Here is a 13,279-nt window from a genome sequence, read left to right as displayed (position 1 = left end):
GTGTCTCTCTTATACGGCGTAGATGCTGACTCCATATAGAATGGGCGGCGTTTTTTAAGAAGGCTACAGACACGGTCAGTGTTTTACTACACGCAATGTCGATGGTGTGGTTTTTTTTTTTTAAGCCCTCTTGACAGACAACACGCATATTGTGTTTTATTACGCTGCCAGCTGCTGGGTCATAATACATCTCTCTTCCTCTGAAATCGGAGGATCATATTTCCATGAAAGCTTTCGGTTCTGATTAATGACCAATGAAATGGCACTTACTTATTACAGGATGAAAACATTAATATGAGAGTTGCTGAGTGAGAAGAAGGACGCCGTTATTATGTTACCAGTCAGTCTCATCATCGCGCGGATCTGTCATGGATTCGCGGTGTCGGAGAAATTAAGAGGCGTATTAGTCATCGAAGATGAAGCGATACTCTGCCTGTTTCAATGGAGACGCGCCGTAGTCGTGTTAGCACCAGGGTCTACGTGTCAGCCTGACGACCATCTTCATACCACGTCACAAATATAATACGTTTAAGATACATATTATGCAGCTGGAGTTAGCTTTTGTCAAGACGTGACGGCAGACCATGCAAAGATATTAGCTGTCAAACGAAAGAGGCGTAACAAAGGTAGACAGGTTTTATATAGCAATGTAGCTCTACGCATGCTTTTCAATGCTTCTCACACATCCTTGCGCATAGGGATGCGCTCTCCATATGAGCACCACTGAATTAGAGAATCATAGCACGAGAAAAAACGTCCAGTTCACTTTAGTATATTACTGACTATAGCCGATAACCGAGCCATACCGGACAAAATCGCAGGCAATGAAAGGGAAAACCACTTACTCAAATACTGTATTAGGATCACACTCTCATCCCCATATTGACTATCGCCAAGTGGACTTCTGCGTCCAATGTCAGCCTTCGGTTAGGGGCGGTCACCTTGACGCAATGGCGTTTAAATGAAACCAAGCGTTTCCCTTCTCCTTTGCCGTTCAGAAACGGGGGGTGACACAGCCGTAACCTTATAAGGCAATGTGGTTCACTATACTGCTACCGCAACCACTCTTGCACGCGACATGCTGCCTCAACACGCCCTCACTACAACCGCGGAGTAAATCGATGTTGGGAAAGTTGACTTCTGCGTCCTATACTGACGCTGAAGGCAGCCTTCAGCGCTGCATGTTGACGCAATGGCTTTCAATTGAAGCAGATGTTCCACCTTCCGCTGCGAGGTGGGGTTCGGTCAGCCATGGGATGGTAAGCCACGAGATGTCGGCCCTTTCATGCTACCTTTAGCGACGGAGGTTGGGGTTCGGTAAGCCGTGGGGAGCCTTTGTCGTCAGTACAGGACGCAAAAGTCCACTTTCCCAACGTCAGTATGTTGCACCTCAGTGCGGATTGGTTGGCTGCCTACTGCATCAAGATGTGTTACAGGACGGGAGCCAGTATTTGTCCAGCAGTTTCCAAGCAAGTGATGGGTTGATATGTATGACTTTTGGATGGACTATTTGCCAGCGCACAAAAGTTTGAGTCACTCTTAGTCGACAATGAAGCACAATAAAATATACATTTATTCAATTATACCATAAAATGTGAATCGATGAACAAGCTTTGACTACGACTTGGACACATTCAACAAGCGGTGCCGTCATCGCCTCGAGCCAGAAGAAAGTGACCCGGCTTTTGTATATAGTCCATTGAAACTTGACTTCTGCGTCGAACCGCGGTACAATATGTGACGCCTTTGTTTGTATGTGATGTGGTTCCTATTCATTTCTATTATGACCAGATCCTGTTGCGAAAGTCTAGCAAGAAACTCCACCTTCCCAAACGTCTCTTACCCCAATGGTTGCTCACTGCTATGTCTCCATCTGGTGCACTGTCCACTGCAAGAGAAAGTGTTCTTAGGCAGGTCACGTGATAAACTGTGCCCAGTAAATCAAGTCCACTGACTAATTCCGTCAATGCGACAGGACATTGTTTTTTAAACATGGTACAGTAGACACTACCAAAATGTTCTTCCTTTAAACTTAACCAAGACCGATTTTCTGCAAGGTGTCAATACATCGAATCCCTCTGTCTGGAATTGGCACCTGGCACTAGGCCGAGCCACATTTAACTGATATTAATTCAATTGTTGTGTGTTAACATCTGCACCCGAGGAAGTAATTATTGTCTTCTACATGTGGACCAACACCCGGCAAAAGCCTTGGAGACATTCGACAATGTGGGGATGAACTGGCATTATTGCCTTTCCTTACCGCAGATTGATCGCCACTGCAGTCGGGTCGATACGTGTCCAAACATGACGTTAAATAGGTGGCCAGACTGACTACATGCAAAAACAGCAGCCAGGATCCTGACGCAGATGTACGCAAATATGCCCTTTTGTGAAAGTTCACGCTGACAAAGACGGTCGACAAGCTGAATGGTATCTCCTCCTCTTTCCCTGGTTTCGGACGATAAGGGAAGGTTCCATTATGGTCGTTGCAATTACACCGTTGTTAGTGATTGGTGTTGGTTGCAGGCGGCAGATCGGACACAGTGGATCCACATTGATTAACTGCCAGGGCAAGGGAATGACCAAGTCACGCTCTCACGCCGTGGCGGACCCCGTGCTCTGTGCGCGGTTGATTGACTGCTTCTTTACTTTAACCTGCATTGTGCCGCTGGAATAATTGAGCGAGCCGCATAAATCCGGTATTACAGATTCATGTGTCTTCCTCTCTGTGCTCCCTTCAGCGGACCGATGATGGAGAGGCCTCTGGTGTCTCCCTGCCCGACGTGGATAAGCAGTTGTCATAGGAAACGTCAATATCTGAATGGATAGACGGTTTTATCCATTGATGAAACACTGAGTGAACGCATGACTGCTCACCCTCACACCCGAGCTGGCGACCGCCCCTCCTCCATTTTTGTGATTTAAGGCACATTTATGCAATGATCTTTAAGTGCGGTGTCATTCCCTTCTTGGCCGTATTTGCAAGAGCGTAATCGATCATTTCATCTGAGCCACAGTGTATGAGGAGTCGCGGCGGAGGGGAGCGCCACGTTTTATGCTACGTAAGGTCAAGACAGCGTTTCTGCTGCTCGCGGAATTGGTCGGGAAATGGCCCCATCAACATTGATGAAGCAATGATGAATTGGAATTATAGTATGACGGGTCAAAAATCGGCACTTGGGAACTTCAAATCAATCGCAGCCTCTCACTGAGCCACGCGAAGCAAGTGCGTGGAGCTTTCCTGAGTCACGAGAAATTGCTGATTTGGCGAAATTATTTATGGTCATTTTTGATACATCAGAACATTTTTTATGATTCAAAAGTATGTTTCAGTGATAACAAATGTACATTACATGTCCATATCCCAACTATAGTGCATATATTCACTAAAGTTGAGAAACGTTGCTTATGTTTCTACTATAAACCACTTCGGTACAAATAAAGTTAGAAAGTCTGGTACTTTTCGTAACACAAATAATTACAAAATAGTTACCGTGATCACGACTCTTCCATGCGTTCGTTACATTGCTATTACTGGTCATCAACATATCCACCAGGGGGAGCAGCCCAGAGTCAAAGGTTTGACAACAACAAACTCCAAAACAAACATGGCGGCTGTTGAAGAAGCACTGATAATGTATCTCTTGCATGAAGAGGAAATGGAGGCAGCGTTGTAGTTGTTAAATATATCGCGACTAGAGGTTGGAGAATTTTCGCCGTTGTTATGTCTTCTTCGTGTATCATTAGAGCTATGTATCGGGTAGTAACAGCATCACTGCCCCCCATGCTTTCTGGTGGTACTGCTCCCTTTAGTTTAGTATCGCAGCGCATGGACTAAAGGCTCCGTCCATATCTGGATCAGTACATAACGCTGAGCATAAATAGGCCATTAGTGTTAGAAGCCAAGGTGGGGACACACTGGAAAGGTCTTTACCTCTTAACCGGAGGCAAGGAACATGACATTTGTGCTATTGCTAATTCTATTTAAATGAAAACAGTGTACATTGAATCTCAACCAAGATAAAACCAAACTAACGTCCCAGTATTTGACAATAGTCAGCTCATATTTTATGCTAAACAAAACTTTGCTCTTGTTCTGGTGATCGGTAGGACGCCAAATCCGCGAGAACAGCACAGATCTCAATTAGTAAGAAGCCAATACTCCTGGAGCAACAGAGCCTTTTCAGAGACGTGTATACGCTAAGTGCCGATTTACACTTGAGGCTTGTGTGAGCGCTGTTTCTACGAGAAAAATCCTGAATATAGTATTTTTCAGGTGAATCCAAGAAAAAAAGTGCAGCTCCCAATAGAAGCGGCGACATATATGACCGAGGCACACTGTTGTCAAGGGTGTCCATTTGCAGCGGCTGTTGCCCTTAGCATTAACCTCTGCGGGCTCCTAGAGGTTAAAACCCCGCGTCCTGATTTACAACCGCCAGTGGACACAGCGGCCATTAAAAAGATGTAAATTTGGGGTGTTTGCAGAGAGAAAGGTGCATGAACCCAGTGACGGACCACCCACTCGCTTCCCCTCAAACAACACTCTCTGTGGATGTGGCTCACAAATCAGAAGGCAGCTTTCATTTGGGGAAGGTCATGGACCTTTTTATCACCTCTTAAAGACGCCCATCGGAGCTATCTCTCATTTTGTACCACTGCAACCACGCGGAGAACTTTGACAGCAGGGTTGTTTCGGCCATCACAGCAGTGACAAAAGTGGAACACCACAGATGAGTTGTGTGGAAAATAATATGCAACACAATCTGCACAAAATGTGGCGACATCATAGACATATTTTCTCTCATAAACTTGTTGCCCTTTCGAGGCCCTTGACGTCTGCCTTTTGGCTCCATCCTGATAGATAGATAGATGGATTAAGTGTCACCTCCGCCTTGGGTCTTTCCGTCCCTTTCTTTATGAGTGTTGTGTTGTGCATGCACTTTGTGTTGGTTCCTGTCAGACACCACTGCTGCGGCTGTCAAGTCGAGCCTGCGTCTCGTGTCCTGACATGCTCTACTGGACTCTGTCACCCGCTCAAGTCCTTTCACCCTTTCAACTAAAAACACACATTCATGGGTGGAAACACATAAACACATCCACAATTAGCCAAGATAAGCAGGAATCCTGTGACTTCCTCCTCCAGATAGCTCTTGAGATAGCACCAGAAGAAGAGAGGCTCTCTACAAGCCTGAGGAGAAGACTCACACGTACAAAAAAAACAGTGCTGCGAGGCGCATGTCTGCTGACATGGTGATGGGCCGCAGCATCATCCTGTCATCCATTATTACTTCTGGTTTTTTGCACACCTCAATCGCACTATTTCCTGAAACTCATTTATCACATAGCAGGGGAGCGACAACATCATATCACACGGGAGATTTCTGAGATTGTGACAACCTGCCGTTGCGGACAGGATCACACGTTCTCATTTGTTTCGGCTCGTGAAAATGGACAAGGGAAAAAAGAGAGATCGAAAATAACAGTAAGTATGATGGAAAAAAGGCGGCGTGTGAGTTTGATCAATTGTCTCATTTATTGTTGTACAGAACATTAATTCTGCTCGAGCGGTTGAGTAATGGACATGGATATCGGGCTACGGACACGTGAATATTCGGGGAACTTTATGACTGTTGAAAAAAATGTTCCGCATTTCACATCACCGAAGCATACATGTTACAATAGAACCATTGGAATAATATAATGCTGGACTGCCGTACACTAAACCGGCACGGTGCAAGACATATTTTATTTCATTATATTCTACTTCATCCATTGGCGTTTACTTGTTTTGACATGCTTAACGCCAAAAAACATCCAACGTTTTCAAGTGGACTTTTGCGTCCCTGAGTAACGCGGAAGTCAGCCATGTGTGACGCATGAGCTGTTCATTGAATCACAGACAAAAGTGGGGATTAAGGTTACATTCAATGTTAGAACTCTAAAGTGCACTTAAAAATAGTCGCTATTTGACGCCTTGTGAATGAGAATGTGTTGATATCCAACGCTCGGAGTAGTAGTGGAGAGTAACGGCCCATTTATACTCTCTTTACGAACAAAATCCATTTCAAAGAATGTTATGTCACTGTTCACATGCTACCTTGAGTTCTTTACGTTGATACTGCTGTTCACCAATATATCCACCAGGGGGAGCAGCCCACAGTCAAACGTTTCTGACAACAACAAACACAAAAACCAGCATGGCGACTGTGGAAGAAGCATCGAAAATGTACCTCCAGCACAAAAAGGGAAACAGAGGTAGTGTAAGAGGCGGTGGTCGGTGAGACTGTTAAATATATCGTGTCAGGAGGACGGAGAATTTCCGCCATTATTAGGTCTTCTTCATGTCTCATTAGAGCTGCGTATCGGGTACTAACAGCAACACTGCCCTCCCATGGTCTCTTGTGGTACTGCTCCATTTCGTCTGTGTCTGTAAGCCTTGAGGAAACGTGCAGATATGCAGACGATTCCCTGTTATCTCCATTTCCATACTGTCTCTCCTCTGCACCTGTCCCAACTATCCAACCTCCCAAACTTTGTCTTCAAACTATCAACATAGCTAATATAAAGATACAGATTTTACACTTTGGAGACCTAAAACAAAAGACGGACCATTGGCTGTTCCAGGTCACACTTTGTATTGGTCTGGTCCAAGGTTTATGTCTGGTCCTTTACTCCCAGACGTCCACAATTCCCTGTATGCAGCAGGAATATGAGGAAAAAAAGAAAGTCATTCCATTTGGAGGGATGGGCAACAAATGGCTCTGGTAATAAGACAGCCTAAATAAAAACAAATTGAACGTAAACCCCAAAGTCTTCTGATGGTTTCACAGCATCTGTCGCCCCTCTCGGAAATATGCTGACCGCAGCAAGAATCGACCGCATGTCCATCCGTCAATGGTGCTTTTTGAAGCATGCACACTTTCCCCCAGAAGATATCAGTTCTACCAGGAGCAGTGAGATAAAGTGAGCGGAGGGGAGGGCAAAGTCGGCCGCCGAGTGAGAAGTGTCTGCCACCGCGGCGTCATTAACACCCAGTTGTGCTCCAGTAAGGGAGGGAGAGCAGACGGGGGCCTCCGAGCGCTAGCTGCGAAATTGCAAACCCAAGGTTCCTGATACAACCTGTTATTATTTTTGACACAAGCCATTTACAATAGCTATGAAGGTGGCAATGGAAAATGTAATATTGATTGTATGCCCTCAAGGCTTTGCTCCCCTGACTTCTAAACGTCACACGTCTCACATATGTTGGATGTGATGATATGTTTTCATTTATTTGATTTTTTTTTTCTTATTTTGCTTTTCCCCACTTCCACAAATCCTATTTTGGGGCCTTTGTCAATAGTGTTTTTGATGAGGTAATTACGCCGGTAAATTGGGAGGGCAGGGTGATGTTTTAGCAGCCAGGAGTGTAATAGAAAGCTGCGTCACTTTGACAACGCAATTTGATATTAGTCTGATGTGACAGGTGTTAATATACCCGAAGGCAATCCGTTTTTCATCTCCGTCTCACAAAGGGCGCTTACCGAATTACTTCCAAATCGTGTTTATGAAACATTAAGCAACTGTTGCAAGCCGGAATGGCGAAGGCCTTCTGAAGTGCCTCGAAAATGGGACAAAAATAAAAACAAATATGGCAGCTCTTGCAAAGCCCTGAGGTTTAATGCGCAACTATTTTAGGCAATGAATTACTCCTATCGTAAAGTAACATTAGAGGCGCATCGGCTTCCTAAATTTGAAGCCCGATCACTTTCAAAACGCGTCGATTTAATCGAAAATAGGTCTTAAACATCGTGGCTAATAAAGAGGTTTTGTAATGTACATTTCACCCTATAACTTGCGTTCTGTGACAAGGCTAGCCAGAACTATCATTGCCAATAACAGACACCAGTCGAACCAGTCACAAACACAACGCCTTGGATACATTTTTATACTACTTTCTTCCCTGGTAGTTTTGCGTTGTTCTGTGCTCAAGTGTTTTGATACCGAGTCATGCCACATGGCACATGAAAGCTAGGCATGTTTTCAGTGATTCATGTGGATTTTTTTGGCGGGAAAAAGATTGTACCGGAAAGAACATGTGGATGTGGATGTGGTGTAGCTAGGGCTAGCTGGAACTATCATTGCCAATAACAGACACCAGTCGAACCAGTCACAAACACAGGCTGAAAATTTAGAGTATGTTCTCAAACAATGCTGTGGATACAATTTTATACTAATTTCTTCCTTGCCTGAACATGGCGAAGAGTCATGCCTCATGGCACAAAAAGGCTAGGCATGTTTTTAGTGGTTCATGTGTTTTTCTTTTTTGGCGGGAAAAAGATTGTACCGGAAAGAACATGTTTCCGTGTGGATGTGGCTGAACTAGCTCATGCTAGTCTCGGAAAAAGCCTAACTTTGACCCAGACTCAAGTACCGTATGTAGTGCGGAACCCTCCAGAGTAACTGTGACTAGCAAAAGTTAGCAAAGAAAAAATGGGGCAGTAGGCTTCAACAGAAAGGAGTCTCTCTGCTCCAGCAGCTTCTTTCTCTCAAAGAGATTGTGTTTTAGTCCTGTGGTCTTTAGGGACCATGTATGTATAAGAAAGTATCAGCAGCTATTAAATCATTGTCGCTAACCAAACAAGCTGTCAAACAGAGAAACTAGCCGTCTCCAGGAACAGTGCGTGTCATTGATAGAATCCTGTCAACAGCGAAAACAAACAGGTTTAACAGGAGCCTCAAAGGACAGGAGACGAGGGTGCGAGTCTGTGTGAGGTGCGGCGGAAGTCTGCGTGTCTGGGGAGATTGCCGGGGTTATCTGCCGATGTGGTAATTACGCCGGGGCTTTCTGCGCTGAGTCTGACAACTTTTTCTTCCCTCTTGTTTCCAAAATGAACGCCTGACCCGCACCGCACCGGCTCCTTGTAGCCAAGCGCTGAATGGTCGCGTTAAAAGCGTTCCTGGCGTAAAGTGCCGTCCAAGAGCTCTTCTGCCTCTGCTTCCGAACTGGCTGAAAAACTCGCACGACAATTTGATGACCTTTTTCAACAGGGCCGGACCGTAACACGGTGAAGTGTGCTTCCAAATTCAGCTTTTAGAAGCATTGACAGGTGGATTTTCAGCTCAAACACCTCAGCGAACTGAAAGTGTTCTTACACCAGCAGATGCTTTGGTTTGGGCTTGTGTTGTCATCGCTGGTCTGCTTAATGGGGCTTCTTATTTTCCCATGTACAGTCAGACTGACGGGCTTTATCTCTGTCATCACATTAGGTTGAGTGGGGGAAATCACTCCTAATGACACAGAGATTATTGGCTTTGTGTTTTGGTTCACCAGTAAATGCCAACCATGCCAGTGGGATTTCCCTGCATAAGCCTTTTACTATCGGCTTGCAATAACACTTACATTCTGCCTTCATCTGCGCAGATATCAAAGCACAATGCAACAAGCCTGTGCCGCTTTGACACAGTCGTCCTGGCGGAGGTTGAGGAAACTTCTTTTTTTTTTACAGTTTTACAGTCTGGGAACAAATGGATGTGGAAAAGTTGACACTGTAGTTCAACACTCATCAGTCAACAATTACCTTCTGGCTTTAAAAGCTTGCTTCCTGTGGGACTATATGTAAGGCAAACCACTTCCCCGCTAGTCCTAACTGTTGCTGCTGGTAAAAGCTCCCTGTTTTGCACTGAAAAACACGCTCTCCTTAAAGCACAAGGATTCTGCTTATCCTTAAAAATAAAGCCTCAAAATGAAATGCAAGCTTGTTCGCCTACTGTTGCACCTGTAGTTACTGTGTAATGGCCTTCCATTCTCGCCATGGAATCATTTCAATGGGTCTGCATTGTTATAGAGATGACTGATTGTATAAATGCCCCACTGACATAGTGACACAGTAATTATATGGTTATGATACATATCAATAAAACAGGTCTGGAACATTATGATCTTCCTGCCACGTCAAGCAAAGCGGCCACTGGCAGGCACAAATTATCGTTCTGTCAGGAGGGCCAGCGTGCTGAGCAGCAAATGCCTCGCCAGTCACGTGACGCCGTCACTGTGTCGACCAGAGGTGGGCAGCTAGATTTCCTGTAGGGCCACGTTATAAAGTGTTGTGAGGGGCCATCAGGACAAAAGAAACGACGATGAAAGGTGACAGAAAAAAAATCTAAAATAGCAAGAATGAAATGAACCATAAAAGGTTCAATGGAAGCAAAGATATTACACAGTGTAATTACACCATGAAACATATTTAAAAAAATAGAATAGAAATCATTATAAATCTATCCATCGAAGAATAAAAAGCAATTTATTTCAAAATATATTATGAATTTCCATTCAATGAATTTTGAGGAAAATATTAAAATGACAAACGAAAAATTTAGTGATCAATGTGTTGTGTTTACTGTTGAGCCAAAACGGAAGCAGGATAAAACAATGACAGAAAATGACGACTTATCAGTTGTATAGATTTAGTCTGACCTCATGAGGACCGCAAAAACACAGGCAAAGGGCCGCATGTGGCCCCAGGCCGCACTTTGTCCAGGTCTGGTGTCAACGTTTGAATGAATTTGAATATTTAACTTGTTATTTTGCTCATTAGACTCAATGGAGTATTTTGTTTTTGTCTTTAAAAAAAGTATATTTCAGTCTTCAAAAATCAATAATATAAATATGCTGTAAGTGACATGTGACACAGGGGACGCAATGAACTGAGAGGGAACTTCACCTGATTTGGTGGTCACAAGAAAAATCTGGGATCATCTTGTACTCAAGACAAGCGGAAAATGTGTTGTTTAAGAAAAATAAATGTTCAGGACCCTTCACAATTTTGCCTTCAGTTAGCAATACCGAACGCTCAGGGCATCTCCAAGACAAAAAAGGGCAAGTATTCGTCAGTTGACTCTGGTAAATACCACTTTTTCCAAAACAAACAAAGGCTCAAGTTTCACCCGTAGAACATTGTGCGTAGAGAACGGCAGCGTAACCACCGTATTTGTGAGTGTCTGCTTGTCACTCGATAGAGCGACAGCCATCTCTTCCCGACAGGACGATGTTAGTTTTCACGGATGCAGAGAACGACGCGGCGGCTTCCTGCGGCGAGAAGTTTCGATGAAATTCGAGACTGAAGTCTGTGAAAGACGAGGAGACCAAATCAGCAGCTCTACCAGCTTTCGTAAGTGCCGATCTCCCACGAGAGAGAGAGAGAGCATGCGAGATCACAATGCTCCCCGTAAAACAGCAGGAGCCCGGCCAGCTATCTGAAAAGAACCTGCTGAACTGGAGAAGTGGAGGGAAGGGTTCCTCTTATATGCAGGTTGAATAAGGGTCTTAGTGGTCAAACCTATAGAATTCAAGCTGGAGTTGGAGGTGGTATGCGGAGGGGGGGTTGCTGGTTGTTATTTGAGGCCCAAGTGCAGCACCAGCCCCTCATTCTCCCAATGCTGAAGGTTGCTGTCACTTTACAACGGCCCCCCTATGGATTCAGTTAAAAAGGACGGCAGAACCGTGTACTCCTACTGCGTCACATTTACCTGAAGCTTAACCTTTTGACCTCAGCGCCGCATAACTCAGAAAAGGACAACTTATCCTCCTGATTTACTCAGAGTTTACACTATTAAAATAGTCTTCTCAGCCAGGCGAGGAAAAAAACCCGTCAGATTTCCTCGGTGTTATTAGGGTTATTGCATCGCCCCTCCAGAGGTGGGATATTAAAAATGCAGTTTCACAAATTTTACAACCCTTTTCAAGCCGCGTTCAGAATGTACTCGTGAATAAGAGTTAATGCCTCGCTGACTTCCCGCCGTGAGACAAAACACTGCTGCACAATGAAGCTATTTAACCGCTGCATTCAAAACTACATTTCATGTCATGTGGCTCACCATTGGTTTATATGAGCAGATGATAGAAATAGCTCCTTTACAAAATGTGAAGTTTTCTTAGAAGAATGTGTTCGCCTGAATGAACAGCCAGTCTTTTTGAGTACTTTTTTTTAGTACATCTAGCGTAGGAAAGTGGAATTATTGTTACTGGTAAAGACTCTATATGTTTTCTACAAGCTTTTTTATGGAGAAGCATCAACAAATGAAAGTCAAAGTTGAAGAAAAACACTGAATTATACAAATTAAGAAAGCAAGCAGACCCCTGCCAAGCAGCTCATTTTCCGCCGACTACTATTGCTCTATATTTAAAGCTCGTTCTCGATTGGTTCTTGGTCTCCAGACGGTGGTGTTGGAAGCAAAGTTGTATTCAATAGGTGGCGGAACAAGCTTCTTCCTTCTTCCTGTTCCTAGTTCCATGATCAACATTCCCTGAAAATCTCCTCAGTTTCCCACACATTCTCACTCCTGAGGCAACACATACCTTTTGTGCCGCTGTGTTGCCTGTTAGACTTTCAATTGAATCAAATGTCTCTTGCCAAGTGACATTTCCCGGCAGCGTAGACAGCGGACACTCCTCATAAATCCGCTTTTGGAATGCAATATCATGTCACTTGGTATATATAGCACCACATGTGAAGATGAGCTTGACTCATGAACACCAAAAGGTGGCCACCAAAGGTACTACAAGTAACATCCGGGATAGGTTCCGACCGACCAATCGTAAGTCAGTCGGGCGTAAGTCGAAGGCCATTCAAAATAGCCGAGGCGAGGGTTATAGGTACTACTGTAGTGGTAGTGGTAGAGATGCTGGGATACTGCGCTGTCGTAACTGTCGCACGCGTTGCCGGGCTGCTACGTGCTGCGGTGCCAGACATTGAATTAAAAAAAATAAGCATCTGCTGTCCGTGGTCCTAAGTACAGGTCGACGTATGTCGAGCAGGTCGTAAGTCGGATGTTACTTGTATAGTCACCAAGTACCTTAACAAGGGACCCAACTATTGAGCACATGGGAAGCAAAAGTCCACTTTGGCGCCTCGGGAGTGAGAATGGACAAGTGTTTCACCTCTGACTCCAGGTCTTTCAAGGCATCCGTCCCTCAGAAGCATGATATTTTGAAGTATGTTGTCAGCACCGCGATGCATCTTGCAGCGCCCTCTATGACTGTGGGGCGGAGTGTTGAACACACAGATCAAAGGGCAATGAGCGTGAACAGGAGTAGTCAATCTCCTCCTGCAACTCCTGAGAAGTGACACCTGAAGCTGAGTGGCTTCCCTCTCCAGATGTTACTCAGTTTAAAATCTAAACTGCAGCATAATCTGCCCTGACCAGACTCACAATGCACAGACCATCTTATTATCACGCCCTCTGAGTCACAGTGCTTCGCGCTCGCCAAAGGCCAAGACCCCGCAAACATTGATCG

Source organism: Synchiropus splendidus, chromosome 16, assembly GCF_027744825.2.
Source record: "Synchiropus splendidus isolate RoL2022-P1 chromosome 16, RoL_Sspl_1.0, whole genome shotgun sequence".
Classification (NCBI taxonomy): Eukaryota; Metazoa; Chordata; class Actinopteri; order Syngnathiformes; family Callionymidae; genus Synchiropus; species Synchiropus splendidus.
Note: the sequence above shows the minus strand (reverse complement) of the source record.